This window comes from Neofelis nebulosa, chromosome 14, assembly GCF_028018385.1.
Source record: "Neofelis nebulosa isolate mNeoNeb1 chromosome 14, mNeoNeb1.pri, whole genome shotgun sequence".
Lineage (NCBI taxonomy): Eukaryota > Metazoa > Chordata > Mammalia > Carnivora > Felidae > Neofelis > Neofelis nebulosa.
The window spans coordinates 78,704,194-78,730,606 of record NC_080795.1 but is presented as its reverse complement, the minus strand read 5'-3'; the positions used below and the strand labels follow the sequence as shown (position 1 = coordinate 78,730,606).

Here is a 26,413-nt window from a genome sequence, read left to right as displayed (position 1 = left end):
CCACGTTGGCGGTGGCTCTGAAGGGAAGGGGTGAGGGGTGCCAGAGGAAATCGATGTCTGAGGCGGAGCCGTGCACTGTGGCTAGGGCTGCACGGACTGGAATTGAAAACATGAACGAAGGCCATCTCCCCTCTTTGCTGCTGTCCATTTGCCCTCTGGCACCTTCCTTTGGCAGCATCCGATGGGAAGTCAGCCTACACATGAGGCAGGGTAATGTGGTTTGCAGATTCCTAGCTCCAGCTAACGGAGCACGAAGAGGTGGGCTTGGAGCTGTGAGAGGAAAGGGACATAACCCACACCAGAGCCTGGAAAGGCCAAGCCAAAACCAGTGGGCTCTACAGCCTACCTCCTAGAGCTATTAAATTATCCAGAGTGTCTGCAGAGTCCTGGCGCTAGGTGGACCCATCCCATAGTAGTGACGATGGTCATGGCGGGGGTCAGGACTGACAGCTGCTGTTCAGGGAGGGGCCTTATGTGCAGGTGCTTAGCATGCCCGCCTCATCCACACAGGATGGCTCTTTGAATTTCGTGTCCTTCACTCCCTACCTGCAGCTAGTCTTACCAAGTCTTGCAAGGTTTTAATCCATTTCTTGGTTCCCAGAAGTATGATAGTTTCAGGCTTGTGCCCCTTTTTTGTTTCATTACTACAGGATTTACGTGACCTCCTTCCTTCTGTGTTTCCCTCTCATCCTTCCTTTGCACTGCTAGCAGATAATCTTTCTTCTAAAAAAACCAAAAAACAGAAACCAAATTGTATCGCTCCTCCAGTTAAACCATTTCAGTGGCTCACCACGGTGCACAGGATGAATCCAAACCTCCTAATGTGGGCTCAATGGGCCATTGATGATGGAGCTGAGTTTCTCCTCATATGTCATGTGCTCTCATGCCTCCTCGCTGCCGTCCGTGTTCTGCCTCCGCCTGTGATTCTGTCTGCCCCTTGTCTATCTGTGCATAATCTCTGTGTACATCAATGCTTCCTCCCTCGTCGCCTCTTCTCTGAAGCCCTTTCTCATCTCTCACCTTTCAAACCAACGTGTACGTGTGTGTGTGTGTGTGTGTGTGTGTGTGATCGCAAAGCTATTTGTATCTCCATCACACTTTTTTATTACCACTGAGTTTTAGGCAGAAGTGGAAGGGAAAGAGCATAGACTTTGGAGGTAGACAGTCTTGAAGTTGAATCACAGGCCCGACACAGAAGTGCTAGGTGAATTTGTCCAAGTGACTTGCCTTCTTTGAATCTCACCTGCTGCGTCTGAAAAGTGGGCTCTATGGCCCACTTTAGAGAACTGTTAAATTAATGAAACTGCATCATTAATTTCCTCCCACAATGTGTGGCAGGCAGTGGGCTTTTTAAATAACTGCTAGTTCCTTTCTTTGACCCAAGTATGGCTGGTCACCCCGGTACAGTTTAAGCTGCATGAAGTCAGGATCAAATTTCTAGTTCCATTCCCACAGATCCTGGAACAATGTGTGGCACGTAGCAGACAATCATGCATACAGGGTTTCCGGAGAGGTCCTGTCTCCCCTTCAGCTGGTGTGCTTGGGGGTCCGTGCCATTCTTTGGGAAGCACTATGGCCGGGCACAGTAATGTGCACTTGGGCAAGGATGAAATCAGAGTGGCTGTGCAGTACCTGGACAGTCTCTGCACTAGAGAGCTTGAACCAAAAAACAGGTTCTCTCTCTTTTTGGCAACATGCATCACCCTCCTCACAGAATCTGAAGGACCTCTTGATAACCTGCAGTCAAAGGGAAGCCCGGAGGGCTCCCTCTTTCCATGTGATGCCTCCCTTTAATGGTACCTGGGTTTGTGTGCAGCATTTCCTTTAGGGCTCAAGGTGAGACTGTTGCCTGTGATGTGGTGAGGACCATGGGCGCCACACGGTGTGGAGGAGCGAGCATAGGCTTTGGGCTCATCCCTGATGGCATCATGTGTAATTAGTTACTTAACCCCAAAGCTTCATTTATTGCTCTGTGTGCTGTAGAGTTCCCTCATACTGACCACACGGGACCGTTATGAAATGACAATTGAGCATTCACGTGGAGGAACTTTGTGACCTGGAAGAATACCGTCTTTGTGCCGGCCCTCAACAAAGATTTCCACAGATACATGCTCTGGAAACTTTGCTTGGTAAAGCTCCCTGTGGATAAATGAAGGCCTTCAAATGGGCAGGAGTAATTTAATTTCCATGAAAGTTAATTGAGATCTGTGTTTTCTGAAGGCTAATGGTCTGGTGAGAGATGTCCCGAGTCAAGCTAATGTGATGACCTACTTGTTTTTTCAGGTACCGGTTATTGAACAGAAGTCACATCTATCACTGTTAACCTGTTTGCACAGTGACCTCTCCTGTCTCACCCACCTAGTCTCCCTGGCTATTATAGGGGAAGAAGGTCATCCCACTGAAAGACATGAAAGGCCAAGGAGTAAAATACAGCCCCCAGGAAGCTTGGTTTTTGTAGTTGCTACATTTCGTTAAGCAGCCAGACCAGTATTTGCATAGGGCTACTCTGTGCCAGGCACAGGCTAGACATAAGGTCCAGGAAGAAAAGCCATGACCTCAGTGCTCAGAGGCTTTCCTTTTCATTGGTGGTGGGAAGAAGATTCAAAAGTGAAAATGTCATGGAATATTAGAGCAGCCATGATTCTATGTAAAAAATGCACAAGGTGAGGATGTTCCATCACTTAGGGCAGTTGCTGCTACTTTAGTGACTTTAATGATTCCTAACAGCCCAAGATAAAATATAAATCCCATATTGTAGAATCATAGAAGGAGATAAGAAAATCAGCCACCCCTTACCTCAGGCATTCTGTCTTCTGTTTTATTTATTATATTCAGGCCACTTACCATGATTCAGAATTTTATTATTTTTTCTATCTCTCTGTATGCACACACGCACATATAAATCGGCACGTGCGCATAGGCACACACACATGCACAGTGCACATGGAGAGGCATCCTCTGGACACCTAGATCAATGAGTGAGGGCTTCGAGGAGCAGGTAGGACGGGATGCATGACATAAGGTTTGAAAGACCCACATGAAATAGTTTCAGTTGTCAATTATATGATGTGAACTAATTATCTCACACAAAACAATGATAATCTTGGTAAATATAGAACAGAAGTTTCAAGTTTCAAGAAAGCTTGTTCGAACCAGTTCTAGAAGTATTCCTGGATGGAACCTGCATGTGTGCAGTAATTATCTGTTGAGTTAATTAATTGATGAATTAATTAGTTATTATACTGAGTCCCCAACCTCCTGCAGCTAATCTCTCTATACTTTGTTCTGAGATATTTCAAAAGCTAATATCTTTGTGAGATATAAACTGTACAACCTTTTAGGATTCTTTACTTTTTTTTTTTCATTTCAAGTAGGGGACATGCAAGCCTCATTTTCTTTTCTTTTCTTTTCTTTTTTTTTTTTTAGGATTTCTTTCTTTTTTAAAAATGTAATTTATTGTCAAATTGGTTTCCATACAACACCCCATGCCCATCCCAACAGGTGCCCTACTCAATGTCCATCACCCATTTCCCCCTCTTTCCCACCCCCCGTCAGCCCTCAATTTGTTCTCAGTATTTAAGAGTCTCTTATGGTTTGCCTCCTTCCCTCTCTGTAACTTTTTTTTCCTTCCCCTCCCCCATGGTCTTCTGTTAAGTTTCTCAAGATCCACATTATGAGTGAAAACATATGGTATCTGTCTTTCTCTGTGTGACTTATTTCGCTTAGCATAACACTCTCCAGTACCATCAGTGTTGCTACAAATGGCCAGATTTCATTCTTTCTCATTGCCAAGTAGTATTCATTTTCATACATAGCTAATTTTCATTGATTGCGAGCATATTTTCCTTTATGTCATTGAGTTTAGTCATAATGTTTGCTAATTCCGGTATCTGTGTCATCTTGGGGTCAGTCTCCATTGATTATCCTTTTTTTTTTTTTTTTAAGAATAGGTCACATTTTCCTGTTTGTTGTCCTGTTAAACTCACTTTGGACTCTTTCCTGGATATTGTGAATGTTGTGCTGTGGAGACTCAAGATTCTATAATTTTCTTCCGATGAGTGTTAGTGTTCCTGTCATCACTTGTTGCCTTCTTTGTTGTAGTGGGCAGTTAACTTGCTTAAACTCAGATTGCAATCTCTGCCTTTTGGGCAGGAGTTTAAATCTTGGGTAGTTATTTTATCTTTAGTTAGGCTTCTTGGAGTCTGCTCTATGCAGGCATAGTTTGAGGTTCAGCCTGGGATTTGGACAGAAAATATGTACAGACCGTGTGGTTCCCTTCTCTGTTTCTTTCCCTCGTAGATTTCTGCCTCACTTCACAGACGTTGACGTTGTCCTGAATTCTGTCCTCTGGTCTTTTGGGCCAAAAGACTATAGTCTTTTATAGGCATGGCCCTCTGCCTTCATGGTAAAAGCCATATAAATAGGAAACAGTGAGTCGATAAAAGGAGTGCAAAGTGAACTTGAACTTGACTTAGCTGATATTCGAAGGCACTCAAATTCCCTTTCTTTTTCCTGTCTTCCACTATATTTTCCAGCTTTACTCCACATCCTTGCTAAGGAAGCACAGGGAGTCCACAGGACCCTGGCCCTCAACTAGATGGTGTAGTGCTGTTGCCTAAGTGAGAGACTGGGAATTCTAGGAATGCCTTTTCACTTGAGAGCCCCTTGAGTAATAATCATAAAAAGATGTTATAGTAAAACTTTGCATTTAAATTGCCTCTTATTCTTAGGATGTCAAAGTGCTTAGCAAACACGAATTGCTAGAAACCTTTTAGATTAATTAAAATGAGCAGATTTCCCAGACAAAGAAGATGACTGTTTTTGTACTTGCGATGTTTTTCACAGGTGAGCGGACTGACACACAAATACGTTCTTTTGTCAAATCAAGAGGTTCTGAGAACAGGTGAATTCAGCCTGAGCACAGCAACCGTACTGCCCAGTTTCATTGCTTTTCAGAGTAATACTGATGACAATATCAGGGATTCATGAGTACCGTGCTTGTGTGAGAGTATTTGGGCTGGTAAGTCAGGCATGCTGGCTGGCACTTGGTGTGCAGGAGGGCATTGTTTCCTCCTGGTGCCCTGTGAAGCAGATCTTCCCTTCGGTTTAAGCTGCTGTGTGGTGGGTCTTATTTTTGCTTTATAGCCCAGGAAATGGAGGCAGTTCCACTTGCTGTGGGTCCTCCAGCTAGGAAGTGTCAGAGCTGGGAGTTTTAAAAAAATGTTTATTTTATTTATTTTTGAGAGAGAGAGGGGGAGAGAGAGAAAGAGAGAGAGAAAGAGAGAGAGAGAGAGAGAGAGAGATTGATTGGTTATGAGCTATGGGGCAAAAAGAGAGGGAAACACAGAATCCAAAGCAGGCTCTAGGCTCCGAGCTGTCAGCCCAGAGCCTGACACGGGGCTCAAACCTACAAACCAGGAGTTCATGACCTGAGCTGAAGTCAGATACTTAACTGACTCAGCCACTCAGGCACCCACAAGAGCTGGGATTTTGACTCAGGTTTGTCAGATTCCTATATTCTTCTCTGTATTTTCTGTATTCCTATAGATATTCCTATATTCTCTACCAATATCATTACTAAATATTACCCTTCTCCCCATTTCTAAACTCCTGGGAAACATACACATTCTCATCAGAAGTAGCAGCTCATCACAGACCCACTGGGAATGGGGGCTCAGTATTGGGCATTAGAGGACACGAGAGCAGAGGTTAGTTGAGGTCAGATGGGAGGCCATGCAAAACAGAGCCAAGGCACTTGGACTTTCTTCCACTCTATATCGTCCCGTTTGCCAGTGCTGATATTCAGCACTCAGCCGTCCAAAGGCAAAGGGAAGGAGACTGCCATTCTCTCAAGCAGCTGCAATGAGCAGACACCATGGCAGACATGTGGCCAAATGGTATTGTCACGAAAACCCTATGAGCAGGTTCCCATCTCTGTTTCACAGAGCAAGAAACTAAGACTTGAAAGATTAAAGGAATTTTCCAAGATTGCCTAGCCCTTAAAAATTGTCAGCAGCTTGTTTAACTTCAAGACAGTTCCCTGCCCTTCTCAACACTGCTTAAAAAGTCACTTTCTATTCAGATCTGATGGCCAAATCAGTCTGAATGGAATATGCCCACCTAGGTTGACATGCTACGTAAGGATTTTCTGTTCACGGTGGACACATGGTTGCCAGGTTTCCATTTGGAGACTGCTGTGGTTTTCCAACCTGGTGGTACCAGCAAAATACAAGAGCATAGTCCCATTGTGCCCATCCCAGCCTGGGCATGCTCACCTTTACAGATGGCCTCGCCCAGAGATAAGCCCAGTGGTGTGCCTTTGCGTTCTCGTTGCCACTTTGTTCGTAGAATTGTTTATGAAGCCCAGATCTGCTCCTGTGCCTCGGTCTTTGATGCAGGGGGCTGTGCTGGGAGCACAGACCGGACTGCCATGTATTTCACAGAAGCCCAGACTCAGGTGTGGTGTTCACTGGCAGAACCGGCAGGCACTTTAATCCCTGCCGTCCAGCTCAGATGGATACATTTCCGCCAGCGTTTGTGTGGAGTGAGCCATTTCTCCGCGACGCGCTGCCGAGGCTCCCCTGATTTCACCCTGACCACACGTGGCAGGAAGGACAGTGCAGGGGGGTTTTCCAGGGAAATGGCAAACGTGCCCAGAGGTAGATACATGTTCCTGCCACGTTTCGCCCCATGGACTTCTCTTCTTGTGAATCCAGGTTTTCTCATCATCAAATCACCGGGGACACTGCTTAGTTCCATGGTGACCCTCTCCAGGGCCCAACTGTCACATCTAAGATAAGCCTGGAAGTAAATGCTCCGTGTGTAAAGGTGGAGGACTCTGGATGTACCCTTTAGTGACACTTTAATAGTTGTTTCAAAGTGGGACCGCTCCAACCCCGCCCCCCGCAGGCCAGTAGGGCACATAGATTGTCACAGATGCTGTGGCCCCAAGGCCAGGAAATGCAGGATATTAGGAGGTTGAGATAGCCCTGGGCAGCATGGCAGAGCTAACGAGGTGGTTTTGAAATATCTGCTGAATCCAGAGCCCCGGCCTGCAGCTGATGACTGGAGTGGCTTACTCCAGTTCCACTGGGGAGCAGATTTGAAGTCTCCCCTTGTTTTTTTTTTAAATGTTTATTTATTTTTGACAGAGAGAGAGAAAGAGAGAGCAAGCAGGGGAAGTGCAGAGAGAGAGGGAGACACAGAATCCGAAGCAGGATCCAGGCTCAGAGCTATCAGCACAGAGCCCAATATGGGGCTTTTACCCACGAACCGTGAGATCATGACCTGAGCCGAAGTTGGACGCTCAACAGAAACTTTGTTTTTATTATTTTTTTTAAATTTTTTTTAATGTTTATTTATTTTTGAGACAGAGAGAGACAGAGCATGAACGGGGGAGGGTCGGAGAGAGAGGGAGACACAGAATCTGAAACAGGCTCCAGGCTCTGAGCTGTCAGCACAGAGCCCGACGCGGGGCTCGAACTCACGGACAGTGAGATCGTGACCTGAGCCGAAGTCGGATGCTTAACCAACTGAGCCACCCAGGCGCCCCTAGAAACTTTGTTTTTAAACAAAGGAGTGACAGGAGCAAAGCTGCAATTTAGAAAGATTGCTTTGAGAGCAGACCAGAGGGCAGTTGGTGGCCTTCAAATCTGTGTTTTGGTTCATTTGTGGGATTTATTTATTTAATTCTCAGGGAAACTTGACACAGTATAGTTGAAAATACATGAAAATTTCCAAAACTTTATACATGAACTATTTTTGGATATCATTACTGTATTCTATAAATAGTATTTACTATTTGTTCTTGCATTTAATAAGTAATATAATAGTATTATTATGGTATTTGAATACAGCGCTGACACCACGTAGTAAAACAGCACACCTCATCCAATGAAGGTAATACTCTAAGCTTGCCAAGTGGTTGAGAGGCGTCAGTGGGATGCCGAGTGTGGACCCTGGCGCCTGGCTTCAGACTGGGAAGGTCAGAAGCTCCAGGGGGAAGAGCGGGATGTGCTGCCCCAGCCTTGTGGTTGGAGGCAGGCAGTGAGACTGCTTGGGGCTTGTCCTGGAGCTGAGAGGGCCCCAGTCTGGTGCCACCGTTCAGTGGTTCCACTTTACAGGTGTAGACCCCCCACTTACTTGAACCACGCATTTCATATTACCTAAGAACCAGGTTTGGTTGGTGTCCCCAGTTCATACCGAGTTGACAGGTTCAGAGATAATTAGCCTCCTAACTGCTAAGACAGTGTCCTCAGATGATGGTAGACAACAAATGTTATAGCCACGTTGCGGACAGTTTTGAATGTTCAAAAAGGAACCGTGACGTGGAGTCACTCTGATACCATTTTTTCGTGCTTTCACCTGTAAGACAGGGAGGGAGCATCAGAAGCATGAGATTTGGCATCTAACTCACCTTAATTGGAGCCCCAAGGTTCTCTTTGTTACTAGCTGTGTTATCCAGGGCCAATAGATTGTTTATATAACTTTCAGGTTCCTCATCTATGACATGGGAACACTCACATCTACCTTGACTTTGAAAAGCATAAAGCAGAGTCATGGGCAGGGCAGACACTCCATATGTCGCCTCTCTTTTTTTTAAGCTTTCCTGATTATTTTTACTCCCAAAGAAAACGAAGGCTCAGAATTGAATAAATCCAAGAGCTTCAGAAACAACATTAGATTCATATTTAGACAGCAATTAATTTTTTTCCTTGGGTAAGAAAAATTGTACATTTGCTTCTAAAATATGAAGAGCGGTGATTATGATTCATGCACACATGATTCATAGTGAGAGCTGGAGCTGAAACACAGCTAAACTAATAATATTTCGTCCTTGTGACTAAAGCTTATCTAAGCTTAGAATGTGTGCCCGCAGTTAGAGCAAAGAGTCCCAAGGGTGGCTTTGCTGATACTTTGATTTGGTGACGGGGTACAAGCAGAGAAGGTATTGTCTCCTCATAGCCCACTTCCCCAAGGGGGTGCCTTTGCACCGTCTGCACCTGTTCCCCTCTCCACACCTGCTTCGTTTCCAGGTATGGTTGATTTCTGGTAACAGTGCCTAGAGCCAGACTTCATCCTTTCTGCCATGGATTATTGCAACAGCTCATAATCGGTGTCCCAACCTAATATCTCTTCCTCTCCAGCAGACATATTCTCTTTCTTCTTGCTGAAGTGAATTCTTAAAGCACTGGTCAACTGTGTGGCTGAGAGGAAAGGTCACCCGCTTGGGCATTTGCCATTTTCTCACCATGTGACTCTCTGCCACCTCACCTTGCTGGGCATGAATTTCATCATCTATGAAATAGAGATCCCCGCTATATAACAGTCTTTTTTTGATGAGGATTAAGTGTATATGAAGTAGCTTACACAATTCCTGAAATAAAATAGGTAGACAGCAAATTGTGTTTGTTCTTCATTGGCCCTTCATCACTGGAAAAATCATACCTAATTTTATTGTGGCATATTCCGTGTGCATCCACGAAGACACATGCCCCGTGTGTGCCCTCCGCCCTTTGCTGTCCACATACAGCACACTATTTCCTGTCTCTTGCCTCACTGTTCTCACTTTGTACTTCTCCCCATCAGCATCTCCCAGGAACTGATGCTCGGATGGATACCATTCTGTTGTTTTTCTCTTCTCTGTGCCTTTTGATAGGGTACCTGGACTGTTTCAAGAAAGTTAAGTCTTCGGGGGGCCCTTCGTCCCCAGTAGACTAAAACAAGCAGAACCACAGATGTGTCCTCGGGTGTCTGATTCAGTGGATGTTCGCCAAGAATGTACTGTGCGCTCTTGCTGGGTAGTATGGGTCTGAATCGGTCACTGGCCTTAAGGATTCACACCCTAAGAGGAGACGAGAAGGCAAAACGGATCCACCCCTGAGTGCATACCGAGGAGAATGAGAAAATTACCAAGATTGGCTGGGGAGAAGGGCTAAACAGGAGGTCACTCAGGTTTGCGGGATATGATCAAAGACTGAGGAAGACCATGGGATGAGAGGCTGTAACTGAAGAAAAGCAGTTTCTGCAGACAACTTGGAGCAGTGGAGACCACACAGGCTTTGGACCTGGCTTAAGAAGGATTTTGAGAGAAGGATTTTGAATAACGACAATTCCCTGTACCTGGAAGTTCTTTCATAAGATCTTTCCAAGCCCTACTCCCCGTCCTGCTCAGGGCTGTGTTTGGAGGTCATGTCCTATGAGTCCTTCTCTGAACACTCTTTCTAAAGGTACCTATGACCCTTGTGCTGACCACAGTCACTCTTCACATCAGACATCACTGGTGTCTAATGTCCTCTCCCCCGCCTGTGCCCCCAGGTTTTAAGTGCGTACCCCTCCAAAAATGATCTAGGGGAGAGGAATCCCACTCCCAGCCCTAGGGATTGTTGCCATTGATGTTAGTCCAGTATATTGGTCCCCTTCCCGTTCCAGTGCCTGATTCAGAGAGGACATGGAGACTCTGTTTTGGAAGGTGAGCCACTGAGAGACATTTTGGGGATCTCAGGGAAGGATTGCTTTTTTTCCTCCCAAGAGAGGCACTCTTAAGACTGGTGTCTTCTCTTTCTGATGTTGTGGACTATGTGGAGCCGCCCTGAAAACCTAAGGGGATCTAGTCTTGGATAAAGCTGTAACTTCAAAGCCCGAGGATGGGAAGTTGGGAGGAGCCCAAGAGCATCATGACAAAAGTGACCGGGACACATGATGCCCTCTTCCTCTGAATCTTCAGTGACAGTGAAGGGATGGTAATGCATTTCTTACATGGCTGCACTGCTTAAGCCAGAGATGGGCAAATTTTTTCTCTAAAGGGCTCGATAGAAAATATTTTACGATTTGCAGGCCATGTGACCTGTGACCAGCGCCTGATGCTTAAAAGCAGCCATAAAAGAATATGTAAATCAACGGGTGCGGCTGTCTTTCAATGACACATTTTTATCTGGACAGGCAGACACCAGCCCAGGCCCCTGGGTCACGGTCTGTGGACCACTGATTTCAGCCATTGAGGAAGAATTATCTGTTTCAGGTACAGCTGTGCCCACTAGTGCATTTTCTCCTCCTTTACCCTGGTTCACCTGATGAAGAGCCACATTACAGGAAACTAATTATTTACCTGTTTGATGATGTAGTTTCTCTGTTACTGGAGTGTAAGTTTCAACATGGCAGGGACACATTTTCTCTTATTCGGCGCCTGGCGTGGAGGAGCTCCCCAGATGTGTGAGGGAGCGTGTGAGTGAGTGAATGAACTTGGGGGAGCTCATTAATCTCTTCTCATTTCGGTTTGAGTTGGATTTTGGCTATTTTTAAAGATTGACGGTGATAGTAGCTGGAGGTGCATATAAATCCCGTGTGTACCTGTTGTGTCCACATAATTACACAAAGCAGCCCCTCCCTCTTTCACTCTCAAAAGTGTCCTGAATTGGATGATAAATTATAAGATCACTCTAAAAACAGCAACTGTTTGTAGAGATTTGTTGTGTGGGGGACATGGCGTGAAGCTCATTTTAGGCATTATTTTATTTATTCCCTTACGAAAGCTGATGAGGCAGATGCTATTATTCCCATTTTAGAGGTGAGGAATGTGAGACTCAGAGAGGTGGGCTTTGTCCATGGACGCACAGCTGATGGTGGAACCAAGATGTCTGATTGCAGAGAACACGGTCCTAACTGTTACACTCCAAAGATGCCTGTAATGATACCTCCCATCCCACACTGCCTTTTGCAAGGTGTTTCTACCAGCGGTGTCTCTTTCGCGTCCCTTGGAATCTGGGCCAGCCCTCTCACTGACCTGACAAACAGACTGTGGTTGAAATGCTGCTGTTGACCTTCCAAGCCTGGACCTGAAGAGATCCACAGCTTCCACTCTCACCTTCTAGAACGTTCTCTCTTGGAGACCGGCACCAACTTGAACCCTGACCGCCCAGCAGGAGAGAGACGCCATGTCCAGAGAGGCCAGGCACCATTTTGCATCTTCCAACCCCAACTGAGAACTCCCTGGCTGGGTGTGGAGTCAAAGCTGGGCTCTGCTCTAATGCCTGATCCATTGAATGGGAAGCAAATAAAATCATCGCTTTTAAGTCAGCGGGCTCCAGGGTGATCTTGTTATGCATCAGTAGGTATCCAACACACATGCCACACGTCCTTGTGGAGTGCTTCTGAGCATTCCGGGTGGTGTGTGTGCAGGTGTCTGAGTGGGCGTGGCTTGCAGGTGATCAGCAAGTGGCGACTGCTCTTATCGGTGCCGATGGAAATGGAAACCAGGGCAGCACAGGGCAGAGGGGGCGCAGCAAAGGCACTGGAGGGACTGAATGCAGTAGTGAAAACTTTACACGAAATCTGCAGTCCGTGTGAGCCTTCCTCTCTAGGAAGTGCTACTTTAGCTGGAATTGCATGCTTCCTGCGCCGCAGCTGTATAAAGTTTCAGTTACGTAAGAGGAATACATTCTAGAGATCTACTGCACGATGTTGTGCCTGTAGTCAATGATGTGTATTGTGCACTTAGACGTTTGTCAAGAGGGTTGGTCTCATGTTCAGTGTTCTTAACCACAACTTAAAAAAAAATGTATGCAGGGGCGCCTGGGTGGCTCAGTCGGTTGATCGTCCAACTTCGGCTCAGGTCATGATCTCGCGGTTTGTGAGTTCGAGCCCTGCGTCGGGCTCTGTGCAGACAGCTCGGAGCCTGGAGCCTGCTTCCAATTCTGTGTTTCCCTCTCTCTCTGCCCCTCCCCTGCTCATCCTCTGTCTCTCTCACTCTCAAAAATGAATAAATGTTTTAAAAAATTAAAAAAAAATGTATGCAGTACGTCTACAAAGTACTAGGAGAAAAAAAAATGATGCAAGAACTGGGCATAGTGAGAGGACTGTTGCATCTAAAACCTGCAAAGCTGGGGCCCAGGACTCAGTTTTGTCCCTTGCTTGCTCTTGGTCCTGAATTGATCTTCCCAGACCTCAATCAGTTTCTTTGTCGTTTGTGCTGATTGGAGAGGATTTCTGAAAGGAGCCTTCCAGATGTAAAAAATCCAGCTCTGAAAGTTGAAGTACCTATGAGCAGATTTTCTCCGGTGCCAAGATGGCATCTTTGATCTCTGCTCTGGGCTGGATGACACCTCTGCATCCACACCCGCCTCGTAAGCTGATGTTTTAACCAGGCTTAATGCAAACCACAATCACGGCGTGGGACTTGTGGATAGTCATTATCAGAAAGCTGCTGCTGCTCCAAGCTTGTGAAAGAGGCTGGGGAGGAGGTACCGAGAGCAAATTAGCCTCTCAGAGAAGTGGGAGCTAGTTGGCTTTCCCGTTCCTTTGCCATCAACAAGGTGCTGTTTTCTTTCTTTAGGTGCCAAGAAGGTGCCCTTGAGTAGAGGTCATCACACGGGGCTTCCGCTCACTCACACGCTCCCTACATTTTTCTCCACTGACGGTGGTGGCCACAAGGGTAGCAGCTGTAGTGCTGAGGATGACAGAGATCCCTTAGCCACCTACAATGGGCCACCCAAGGCTTCTAGGACATGGGCTTGAGGCCTGAATGAGACGTGGTACTGCCCTTGCGTTACTCACAGACTATTGTGGAAACACTTGGGGGGGTTATTACAGTGCAGCCAAGTAAGTACAGGTCATACCAGAATATTAACTCTGCCTGAGGATGTCTTCCCTGACCTCCGAGACTAGATCCAGTGCCCCACAATCTGGTTTGAAAGCCCCCTGTACTTTTCGCTCATGGCATTTACTGCAGTTGGAAATTGCATTTGAGAGCCATGCGTGCGAGCCCCCCTTAAAAACATAAGCACTGGAAGAACAGGGAGGTGGCTTTTTATGCACCATCGAAGCCTCTGTACCTTGGCTACTGACACTTACATTGTAGGCCTTTGGGGACAGTTTTTTGAAGGAAATAAGGGAGTACAAGATCTGAGAAGACTTCTGAGAGAATGAGATATTTGAATTAGGTTTTGAAGGTTAAACGGAAGCCTGTATTCGAAACAGCAGGAACAAAAGTAAACCTAAAAATATTGACAATTTAAAAGAAGAGCGTGACCCCATTAGCCCTTTGTTATGGAATCGGCAGAGGTCCCTGCTAGGACTCACTGACATCTGAATCTTTAGGAAGGTGGGTTTGTGCGGGAGAGAGCCTGACATAAAATCGTTAAGGTTGATGGTTCTAAGCCCAGGTCCCACTGCTGCACAGCCACTCTGAGCCCCCGTTAACACATCTTTAAATTGAGGAGAACATCCTGTGTCCTCTTAAGATAAAGCAAATAACACAGGTGGATTGTTTGGCTGCTACAAATGACACCTGCATACACACAACTCCAGTTTTATGATTCCTCTATCGCGTAAAACATGATGCAAAGACCTGGGCACTGAAATAGACCTCCACCTCAGCTTCCCTGACTGCAAATGGACAAATCATGATTGGGTTATCGTGAGAGACAGCCTTATGTCTGGACTCACTATGCTGAAAATCTGTCAGGCGGTCTTCAGTGACAGGCTGAGCTAGTGTGGGGCAGAACATTCGGTGTGGCAACCCACCAGCCCCGGTTTGAACCCCAGCTCCTCTTGCTCCCACTCACCTGGAGCCTCTGTGTCCTCACCTAAAAACTGGGATAATGATGCCTAACTTCCTTGGTCCTTGCTAATTTCTTTCATAATTTGTTTATTTTAAAACTATTCAATGATGTATCCATATTGTTTAAGGGGTAGATTGGATTATAAGTTAATGTATATAAGGCATGTGTCCCAGAGCGTGACACATGATTGATACCCAATAAATGACAACTGAGGATGATAGTAATGCTGTTACTGTTTTTGGAGGAGCAAAGTATGGGAGTTAAAAAGTGGGAGAGGACTTTAAGGAGGTTGCTTGTGGTGTGTGTGTGGACATGAACGGGTTGATGAGCTGGGAATTGCAAGAAAACAGAACACCTGGGGCGCCTGGGTGGCTCAGTGGGTTAAGCGGCCGACTTCGGCTCAGGTCACGATCTCGCGGTCCGTGAGTCCCAGCCCCGAGTCGGGCTCTGTGCTGACCGCTCAGAGCCGGGAGCCTGTTTCAGATTCTGTGTCTCCCTCTCTCTGACCCTCCCCCGTTCATGCTCTGTCTCTCCCTGTCTCAAAAATAAATAAACGTTAAAAAAAATTAAAAAAAAAAAAAAGAAAACAGAACATCTAAGTCGAGACCAGTTGCAGCAACATAATGGGTTGAGTTTGGGATGCATAAGGGGTTTATTATAGCAAGAATGAAAAGTACATCAAAGCAATAGAGATTGAAATATGGGAAATTACCAGGGAATGGTATAAAACCTGTCGAAACATTCTACATTGTACAACTAGATCGGCATAGCTGTGTTATAGGATCTTCGTTAAGTCCAGTTTTAGTAGATATTGCTACCTAGTTTTCTAAACTGTGGAGCCCATTGAAGTAATAGCATTGATAGGATGCACTCACTCAATGCAAGCATTTCGTGTGCCTGTAACTTGTTGGTGCATGTTTCCCAATTTAATTATCATATCCCCTTTTGAAGGTAAATGTTACAATTCTTGTCTCATGGGTCAAGGCTTTGAAATGTAGTTTTTGTTTCAGGATAAAACATATGACTTTTGGAAAAATCAAGGTAAAAGACATATCTCAACACATCAGTGTCATGGAAGAAACATAAAGAAAAATCTAACTGAAACATACATTTGTATAATCTCAATGGAGTTTCTCAAAGTCAAAAATCTAGTTTCACCAGTACCCAAATCAAGAAACAAGATCATCCACATTCCTATGAATACCCTTTGTGGTTTTTCCAATTACTACCCACCACCACTGCCAAGTGTAGTTACTTGTCCTGACTTCTTGAACTTTATAGACGTGGGGTCGTACAGTGTATGACTCTTGTGTTTCGTTTCTTTTACTCAAACATCATTATGCAACTCATCCGTCTTTCTGTATGTAGCGGTATCTCATTCTTGTTACCATACAGTATCCAAAGTATGAATATACCACAATTCAGTCACCCATTCTACTAAGATCTGTATAATCTCCACTGTTGGAGCATTACAAGAAGTGGTACAGACATTCTTACATCTGTTTAATTAATATATATATATATATACACACACACACACACAAAAACACACACACACGTATATATATATATATATATGTGCATTTCTGTTGGGTATATAATTGAGAATTGATAGCTTTGTTACAGGGTGCCTGCATATTCAGTTTTAGTAGATACTGTACATAGTTTTCCAAAGTGGTCATATCAGACTTACTCCAGTAGTATACAGCAATTTCAGTTATATTGTACCTCCCCACACACTTGGTATTGCCTGCCTTTTTCACCTTGGCCATTCTGGTAAGTGTGAAGTAGTATCATCTTATGATTTTAGTTTGCGTTTATAAGATTGTAAATGAAATTGAGTAATTTTTCATATGATTATTGGTCTTTTGGCATAGTATTTTGTTGTATGATTTGAGACTTAAGTTCTTTCTTGCTGAGCTTACCGTGTTGTACTAAACTTATCTAGTTCCTATGAATTCTTTGATGGCATAAACTGAGCCTCATGTGTGGTGTCAGCACCTGGGACAGTGTCTCAAATAACTTGTTGGCCAAAGCTCAGGTGAAGAAAGCTCAAGGTCCACGTTGAGTGAGAGGTGAAGCCAGGATGGAAAGCCAAGCCTGGCAGATGCTAATCCTGTGTTCTGACCACTCTAAAGAGGGTGAATAAGACTTGGTTCATCTTTCCTCCTCCATTGCCTCAGAGCAATTCTAAATGGAATGTCAATGGATCCAACGAGTGGAGTCTTCGTGAACAATGGGGATTCTAATATGGCCACCGTAGAGAGTACACCTGCAAGGGGTAAGACTGCATTCTCTCTGAACAGTTTTATGAATTTAAGAATGGGATCTATACCAGCTCTCTCCACAACCACATCTTATTGATGGGGCCTTGCTCAGAGTGATATTTGTCTTCTCAATGACTACATTTGATGTTTGCAAGTAAGTGCTTGTAGGTGAAATACAGTGCCTAAGAGTATGTGCTTTGGAATCTACTTCTGGTTCTCATTTATTCTCTTTGAACTTGGGTTGAATCATTTGTCTTCTCTTGAGTCTTTTTCAAACCTAATTTTCGGGTAATCTCACCCACTTCCAAGGTCATTGTAAAGGTCAACTTGTCCATGAGTATAAACTACTCTGGAGAGCTCCTGGAAACTTAATAATCACTCATTAGCTGCTAGATCTTATTATTAATGGTAATACTTGGAGTGTTAAAAAAGATAGTGGTGACCATGTGGTCAGCCCAACATGCCTTCGGGATGCATTTGTGACAGAACTGTTTTGAATTAAGAGGCAAATCAGTGGAATAGACTGTGTCCACCTGGCATTGCAAGGGTTTCATGGTAGCAATGCATAGAAAGTATATTTTGAAAAGCCACCTGAGAAAGAATATTTATAAAATGCAATGATATGTATGGCTCAGAAAATATTGTGGCCAAGGGAAGGAAGAGGTTCCCTGGAAGACTTGGGTGGGAAATGAGGCTAAGAAAGTACACTGAAGCCAAAACAGAGAGAGTCTTGCGTGTTGTGCCAAAAAGGGGGACCACACATTCCAGAACCAGTGGAGGCACTTGATAGAGTGAGTAGATGAAGCCATTGTTCAGGAGATGGACCTATGGGGAGCTGAAGGGTTAGAGTAAGTTACTGTATCACTGTCATTAATTCTTGGACTCTGGAGAGCAGTTGGATTGCCCCTGGGGCCATATCACCTTAATTAGCTTTTTGCACTAATTACCTGCCTCTTGTCCTGTCTTCAGACACTTAGATCACTTATGATCTCCTGCAAAGTCATCTTTGGCTCTGCTCTTTGGGAAGCATCATGAGAAGTGGAAGGAGGTTGGCATAAATTTGAGAGACCCGCGTCCCCAGCCCTGTCACTGATGCTACCTTGCTGTGCCTTGGCCTCCCTGGGATTTCCAAACTCTATATTGAGAGAGCTGGCCTGGAAAGTTACCCACTGTGCAAAGATTCTGTGATTAAATCCTTTGTAATCGTCACGACAGATAGCTAAATTGGGAGCCGTGGAGCCTTGCGTGAAGGTCAGGGAGGGAACTGCTACTTATTGGACACCTGCTCTGGGCCAGAAACTGGGTGAGGCCCTTTCCTTATGGTGACCTAGCTCACCAATTCAGGTTTTCCAAAACCTGTATTTCTGTAGTGGAACCTCATTTCTATGTTAGCTTCCTGGCCATAGATAACAACAAAATCCAGAATCTCTCTGCACTCTTCAATGAGATTGAATTTTTGGACTTGCAGAAAGCCACAGAGGTGGAGATGGGGCCTGAGGGTGGGAGACTGGGTGGTTCACCCTTGACCATCAGCTATCCTCACCAGCATTCTTAGAGTTTATGTCTTCCCATGGGATCCTCAGTCATCAGCCTCTTGTCCCTTACCCCAGGGCTTCCATTCTTGGCTCTCTGAGCCTTTGAGGTCCTTCTGACAGGACACCAGTTGGTGCCTGAGGAACTCTGTGAGCCTGCTGCATCACCAGGCTCAACCCAGGGATGAGGACATAGGTACCTTCTGCACAGAGGTTCCTCCAGGTCATCTGGAAGTTCTCACTTTTTCTTTATATTAAGAGCGCTCAGCTGGGTTTGAGGGTGGAGGAGCCTGGGGACTCTTAGCAGGGAATGAACTGGGGGTGCAGTCATTTCTGCTTCCCCTTCCAGTCTCTCTCAAATTGCTCTCATCCCATCAGACTTTATCTGGTTTCTAGGTTGGGGAGAGGGAAAAATGATTACATTCTGAACTTCTTGTAATTCCTAGGCTTTTGAAAGTCCAAAATCTTTTCTGTCAAATGACAGTCTTTCCCATTAAATTCAAAAGTCTGTTTCAAAACTTACAACCAGGGACTGGCTTTTGTTGTTTTATGTCTGCAGTTCCAAGGTGCCCACCCTCTTCTGGAGGTGGGGAATGCAGAATGCCCAGGTACCCCGAGTGGAAGGTGGTGCAGGGAAAGCCATCTGTACTGGAAGAAACAATCTCTTTAGAGTTGCAGTTTTGCTCTGTCAATGTTATTTCCTGAAATCATCATTGCTGTCCATTGTGTGAGGCTGTGCAGGCCCATTATGGTTTCTATTTTATGGATGTAGAAACTGAGGCTCAGTGGCTGGGTGACTTTGTCCCAGTTTACATATCCTCAGAAAGGAAATATCACATGTCCTCTCTATTTATTACCTAGCTGGAAACTAAATGAGCTGTCTTGGGTCGTTGTGATCTTCCCATCTTTGGGGTGTGTGTGTGTGTGTGTGTGTGCGCGCGCGCGCGTGCGTGCGCGCACGCGCGCAATGGGTTTAAAGCATATTCAGTCATTAAATTATCTCAGTAGTTCCCAAGTATTTAAAAGTCCCTGATCTGTAGACACATTGCTCAGATCATAGAGCTTTGGATGTTCTATGTGCTCACTCTTGAAAATAAAGGCCTTATTGGAGATGGGTTGTTGGGAGGTGAGGGTGGCTGGCGTAGCCAAGGAAAAGGGAGGGATGTGAAAAGTGTTTGCCACCCTCTCCCCAGATTTACTCTGCATGTTTACCTGGTGATTTCACAAGCTCTCAGATGCACAAGGAGTAGGGCCAGATTGTTGGCTTTGCTGAACCGAGCCAATGGTGTGTGTACCCAACTGTCATCTGAATATAGAAATCGTAGAAGAGTATGTGTTTTTATTCCATTTTTTCTTTTCCAACATAGGAGTGAACAGCCTTCAGATTTATGTTGAAATTGTCAGCAAAAAATGTTCAAGGGAAAATTAGTTTTTGCCATTCTTCTTCCATTATCCAACACATCCATTCATTCGATAAAAAGTGATGAAGCACCTAGGGTACTAGATGAAAGAGTGTTCATCCCAGTCATAGTTCAGTTTCCAGTGTTTTCTGAGAAAAATGAATAATTTAAGCAGACATATACTCGAAATACTTCTGAAATCTCAGAGAAGCAATGTGTAGGCCAAATGGGGTGTCTTGGGGGAAGATGTCCTAAGTTACTGGATAGAACGACCCTTAAAGTATGTTATTAAGAATACTTAAGAATTAACTGGAAGATAGGAGGCTCATCAAAACAGAGAGAGCAGATGAGCAAAGGCTTGGAAATTTGAGACAGATGGTGAGGTGGAGCACATCTAAGCTGGAGAGTGTCAACAAGGCATGAAGGACAAGAAGGGGGAGGGGGAGACTTTATGGATGCTGGAGAGAGGGAGCTGGGAGGGACTCTTCCTCGGTGTAATTCAGACCCTGCTCATTGTAGGGCTTGTGTCTTCCATTTTGCTGTGTGCTCTGGTGAAGGTAAGAGGCTGTGCGTACAATGGAAAAATTGTTGGAATTGTAAAGCTTTCAAACTAAAAGGGAAAAAGTTGGGGTCTCCCAGCTGCAGAGAGAGAAAGCTTGATCATTCCCAAGGATTGGCATCTCTGTTGTGTTAGACACTGTTCATCCTGACCTAACTGACTCAGAAAGAAGAGCTGGGGGCAAGGGTTGTGTGCACACAGTACTAGGTTGTGATCCTAGGTTGGAGGAGAGAGGGTCCGGGAAGCAAAGCATGGAAGGATAGAGAGCCACTGGGGGCGCCAGCCAGGTGGCCATCTTTACAGTTCTGGTTTTGTATTCCCGCAGGTGCCAAGGGCAGTGCCTGAGAAGCAGTGTAAAATGTATCTCAGGCTGTCCATCCTGGCTGCCGGGAGAGAGGAAATCATGTATTTGTTGTTCTGGACAGAAGTTTGTTCCAGATGGGGTTAATATCCCAGGGGTGCGAGAGAGTGCGTTGTGAGGCTCAGGCAAGGTGGGATCAGATTCCACTCCACTCACTGGAGGTTACTGGAGCCCCAGCAGAACCGGTCATCCCTGAGACGATTTGGATCAGAGTCAGTGAGGCCAAGAAGATGTGAAATAGAACATGAGAAGCTTCCAGAGGCACACTGCATGAGTTACCTATTACCTCGAAGGTCAGCAGCCTAAAACAACAACATTAATGATCTCACAGGGTTGCGAATCTGCCTGTGTGCTTAAGCTCTGGGTGATCCGGCTCAGGACTCTGCATGGTACAATGAAGCTGTTGCCTGGGGCTACATCCTCTTAAGGGTGATCCCCTTTCAAGTTCACTGAAATGGTGGTCTGCAGGATTCACTTCTCAGAGGGTCCTCTGTTGGCTGGGGATCCCTCAGGCCCTTGCCATGGGGCCCTCTTCCTGGGGCAGCAAGCCCTTATCAGAGAGAGCAAGAGAGGGCAGGCAGAGTGGGAGCCAGAATCTTTGTGATCTTGGGGGAGGGTGACACAAGGTCATAGATACCAGGAGATAAGGCCTAGGGGGGCCCCTTTAGAGGCTTCCTGCCACACAGAATATCGCATTTTACGTTCACAGGTGTCCCAAGGGCATGATCCTCTTATGCCACGAGGAAGTCAACTCAGAAGTTTGACATTCTCTCCTCCCGGAGCCCTTCCTGATAATGTCAGCCCCACTGCTGGGGTGTCTGCTCTTCCTGGGTCTCCCTTGCCCACGTGCAGCACCCTGTGACATCCCCAGTCCGACCCTGGCCTCGGTTCTCAGGTCTGTGCTGTGGCTCTGTCTCGCTCCCGCTGCCAGCACAGAATACAGGCAGTATCTTAGGACAACAGTTTCAGCTGTCAGCCCTGAAACTGGACTTCTGGGTCTAAGTCCCAGCCCTGTAGCCCTCGAACAATGAGAGTAGCCTCGCGGGCTTCCGTTCCCTCCTCTTCCACGGAATGGGAATACCACTAGGCTCACAGTCTCTTTTGAAGATCGCTTAGTTAAAGACACGAACACACTCAGAACAGTGCAGGGTTTTTCTTGGTATTTAATAGTCTCTGCAACTCGTCCCCGAGATTCTCACCCTCGACAGGATTGCTGTGGGAGGGACTGTCCCGCATGTGGTAGGTCGTGTGCCCACATCTCTGGTCTCCCCCCACTGACTGCCTGTGACCCTCTCCAGTTGTAAAAACCCAAAATCCCTCAGGGCCTTGCTGGTGGAACTGCCCCCCAGTTGAGAACCTCTGCCCTGTACCCATCAGAAGGTCAGGGAAACGTTTTGAATGAATGACTGGGTGGGTGCCGAGGCGGTCCTGTCTTTGTGATGAGGAGAACAAAGGCAAGGGAAATGTAGCTCAGCTTGAATCTCCTTACAGCTTGCGGCCCACTGAATAAATAAATCCCTGAGACACGCAGAGCGTTCCTCAAGGAAGTCATGGTGACCCTAATGCTGATGCCTTGCTAGAGACTGAAAGCAACCTTCCCTTGAGAATAGCCAGACCTCCCAGGATCCTATGACTCTTCTTTCGCTTGCAGAAGTCCCTTTAGAGACTTAGCTTGTCTCTCCCCCACCCCCTCAAACTTAAAAGTATATAATTAGTCCCTCCTCACAATCACAATGCAGCCCTTTCTGCCCACGGATCCTGTCCCCGTGCTATAATAAAAGCACCCTTTTGCACCGAGGCTGTCGCAAGAATTCTTTCTCGACTGCTGCACAGCAGGGCCCCGCATCATTTGGAGAGGGGACGGCGCAGACTGGAGAGTCAGAGGAGGGAAATGAACGTGCTGAAGGGGCCGTTTTAAGGTCACCGTGCCCTGAGCTCAAGGTCAAGGTCAAGGTCCAGCCCACTGTCCTTTGGAGCCGGGAGCCGCTTCAACTCTGTGGCATTGTTTTCTTGTCTGTAGAACAGAGATAAAAATCCCTACTTTCAGGATTGCTATGAGAACTAAATCAAACAATGTCTGCGCAACAGTGTGGGACACTTCAGCTGCCACAGCACCAGACTTCCTTTTAGCCGTGGAGCTCCATGTTACTGGGTCAACAGAGTTTGGTGCACTGCTTGAAAAAATTCTCCTGAGAAACCGGCCTGCAGATCACGAGTGGTTCCTGGGCCACTTTCCAAGGTGGTCGTGGTAGCTTCTGACAAGTGGGGCGTGTGAGTGGAGGGTGAGGGGCTTTGCCTGGGCATTGGAAAGGTTGAGCAGAAGGGACCCAAGAGGCTTCCTTCCAGAGAAGAGTATGTGGTTGAGGGGTTGTCTTCTGGGATCAGCACTGAGTTTTCCTGTGCACTGAGTGGGGGCAGTATTTTCTCATTTGTCCACAAACTGCAGTTTATCTATCTATCTATCTATCTATCTATCTATCTATCTATCTATCTATCTTTTTTCTCTTTCTTTTTTTGATATAATTTATCATCAGATTGGTTTCCATACAACACCCAGTGCTCACTCATCACATCAGGGAAATACAAATCAAAACCACACTGAGATACCACCTCACGCCGGTCAGAGTGGCTAAAATGAACAAATCAGGAGACTACAGATGCTGGCGAGGATGTGGACAAATGGGAACCTTCTTGCACTGTTGATGGGAATGCAAACTGGTGCAGTTTATTTACTGATTTTTAAGTTTATTTATTTGAGAGAGAGAGAGAAGGAGAAAGAGAATCCCAAGCAGGTTCTGTACCGTCATTGTGGAGCCCGATGCAGGACTCGAACTCACTACCCATGAGATCATAACATGACCCCAAATCAAGAGTTGGATGCTTATTCACCTGAACTACGCTGCCCCTCCGCAAACTTCAGTTTAATCTGCATTATTTACCTTTGCACTGGGAGCAGACACTCAAAGCTATGTGGCTGGTGGCCGAGAGCAGCGACTCGGGAGGCAGACCGGAGTGGCGGGTCCCAGCCCTGTTCTGGCTGTTGGTCCTTGGACAGGTGACCCGCTCTCCCGTGCCCTTGTCTCCCTGTCAGAAGAGAGCACCCACCCCCTCGGGTGGAGGTGTCAGACGATCGGCGTCTGGCCCACGGTGAGTGTTTTGTGCACGTGACAGAGCTGTGGGTCCCGCCTGAGGTGGGACATTGTCGAAGAGAGGCTGTCCGGTCCTCTCGGACCTGGCTCAAGAATGTCCAGGGCCGAGTACGGTGTTGGACGTGAGAGTTCTTCTCTGCTTATTTAGGCGTGTGCTTGTGTGTGTGTGTGTGTGTATGTGTGTGTGTGTGTGTGTGTGTTAGCATTCTGATTTATTTACTTAGGAACACTGTCCCTTGTGAGGGTTTTTTTCGAGCTGTGTTATCAAAGGATGATTGACCTGTGAAAAATCATACCTATTTAATATATTTAACTCCATGAGTTTGGGCTGATCAGTACACACCTGTGAAACCATCACCACCATCACGGCCATGCATATCCATCATCTCCTAGTTTCCTCCTGTGTTCTTTCCTTTTCATATTCTAATTTTATTCTTTTTTTGTGTGTGTGTGGTAAGAACATTGAATATAAGATCGACCCTCTTCGCAAATTTTAGACTTACAACATTGCATTGTTAGCCGCAGGTGCGATGCTGTGTCCTGAACGTGCTTGTCTTGTGTAGCTGAAACTCAGTGCCCTCGGACCATCATCTCCTCGTCTCCCTCACCTCCTTACCCCTGGCACAGCTACTTCTCTACTGTCTGCTTCTATGAGCTTGACTTTTTACAATTCCACATATAAGTGAGACGGTACAGTATTTGTCTTTCTGTCTGTGGCTCATTTCACGTAGCCTGATTGATGCCCTCCAGGTCTATCCATGCTGTTGCAAATGGTGGGATCTTTCTTTTTTTGAGGCTGAATAATAGTCCGTTGTATGTATGTACAACATGTCCTTTATCCATTCATCCATCATTGAACCATGAAGTCATTTCCATTTCCTGGCTATTGTGAATAATGCGGCAATGAAGATCCTGGTTTCAAGTTTGTTTATTAAATTTTTTTCAATGTTTTATTCATTTATTTTTGAGAGAGAGAGAGAGAGAGAGAGAGAGAATGAGTGGGGGAAGGGCAGAAAGAGAGGGAGACACAGAATCTGAAGCAGGCTCCAGGCTTCAAGTTGTCAGCACAGAGCCTGATGTAGGGCTCGAACTCATGGACCGTGGTGGGATCATGATGTGAGCCAAAGTCAGATGCTTAACCAACTGAGCCATCCAGGTGCCCCCAAAGATCCTGGTTTCATTTCCTTTGGATAAATGCCCAGAGCTGGGTCTGTTGGATTATATGTTGGTTCTGTTTTTAATTATTTGAGGAGCCTCCATACTCTTTTTCCATAAAGGCTGCGCCAGTCTTATATTTCTCATCCTGTGTCTTCTTGAAAGTGCATTCTGTTCGCCAAGCAAGTAAGGAGTCCCTTATCTGACTTTGTGGGACCTACCATAATGCTAGAGATGCCCTGTGTGTGCCACACCTATGGAGGGGTTGATGCTGTCTGGGAGGAAATCTTCTAAGCACTCCTGAATCTGCAGGTTTCTAAGACCCCAGGGAATTCGGAGTTCACCTTGCACTGCCTTTTCTTCTGGTTTGCTTTCTACGAGAACCTTATTGTTTGGAAGGCTTCTGCAGCAATCTCTCTCTCCATCTCTCTCCCTCCCTCCTTCCCTTTCTCTCTCTCTCTCTCTCTCTCTCTCTCTCTCTCTCTCTCATACACACATACACACACACACACACACATGCACACACACACTCATGTGCACACACACGCACACCAGGGACAGACACGTAGCAGCCACTCAGGAACTACTTGTAGCCACCTGACCAGCAAGTGTACAGTACAGCTATCCATGGAGGGCAGGACTTGCCCAGGTAAACATGCCTAAGTTCCCAGGATGTTGGTCCTTTCTGTGAAGAACCACTTAAGCCAGATGGTGCTCAGAAATGATCATGTGAGTTTTCTGTCATAGCTTTACCCTGTAATGTATCACCCAGGATGATGTGACTGGCCCATCAGTCACATCCGTCACCTGGCTCTTAAGAAAGGCAACGCAATTGGTTGTTATTGCTATAGGAAAAGATTACATTAGATAGAACGACTGTCATCCTTGGCCTTCCCAGGTCCCATTGCTGTGTCAGCTGGGGTTAAGAGGCCATTTTTCTTTCTTTTTGCTGAAGACTGGGAAAATAGATGTGAAACGTCCCTGGAACCAACATTTGGCTCAGAGCCCAGGCAGGTAAACAGATGGATTCCTTCCAAGCCTGTGGCTGCCGCTCAGGGAAGAAAGACAACATGAGCTCTGTGTGTCTCCTGTGTGCTTCCTCATCATGGTTTTCCGTTGCACCACTTCTGGTTCTGTGGGATGGGGATTGCAAAAGGGGCAACCAGAGTTCAGAACGTTTCAGCAGTTCGCTCAGGTTTACAGAGCTGGGAGAGTTTCCTTGTCTTTCATAGGGGGGCATTTGGTTAGGTTACGTTTTCTGAAAGAGTATATACTATCATCTATCAGTCCAGGTGAGAACCCACAAAGTAAGAATTCCATAATCAGGGAAGGTAGAGAGATACTCTGTACTTTTTGGAGTGGCATAGAGGGAATAATTATAGCAAAGGCTCTGAGAATTCCTGCAGTCTTGACATCTGCTTAACCCATTTTC

General features: G+C 46.0%; 1 protein-coding gene across 5 annotated transcripts in view; it reads left to right on the top strand.

The window, feature by feature from the left end:
* Nucleotides 1-26,413, top strand: part of FAM135B (family with sequence similarity 135 member B) — a 293,649-nt gene that overhangs the window by 46,576 nt on the left and 220,660 nt on the right. Inside the window, exon 1 of one of the 5 annotated variants that reach the window (XM_058699172.1) lies at nt 16,818-16,839. The exons of 3 other annotated variants lie outside the window; for them this stretch is intronic. The gene's annotated coding sequence lies outside the window, so the exon portion shown is untranslated. One more of the 5 variants, XM_058699171.1, reaches the window with a different exon arrangement.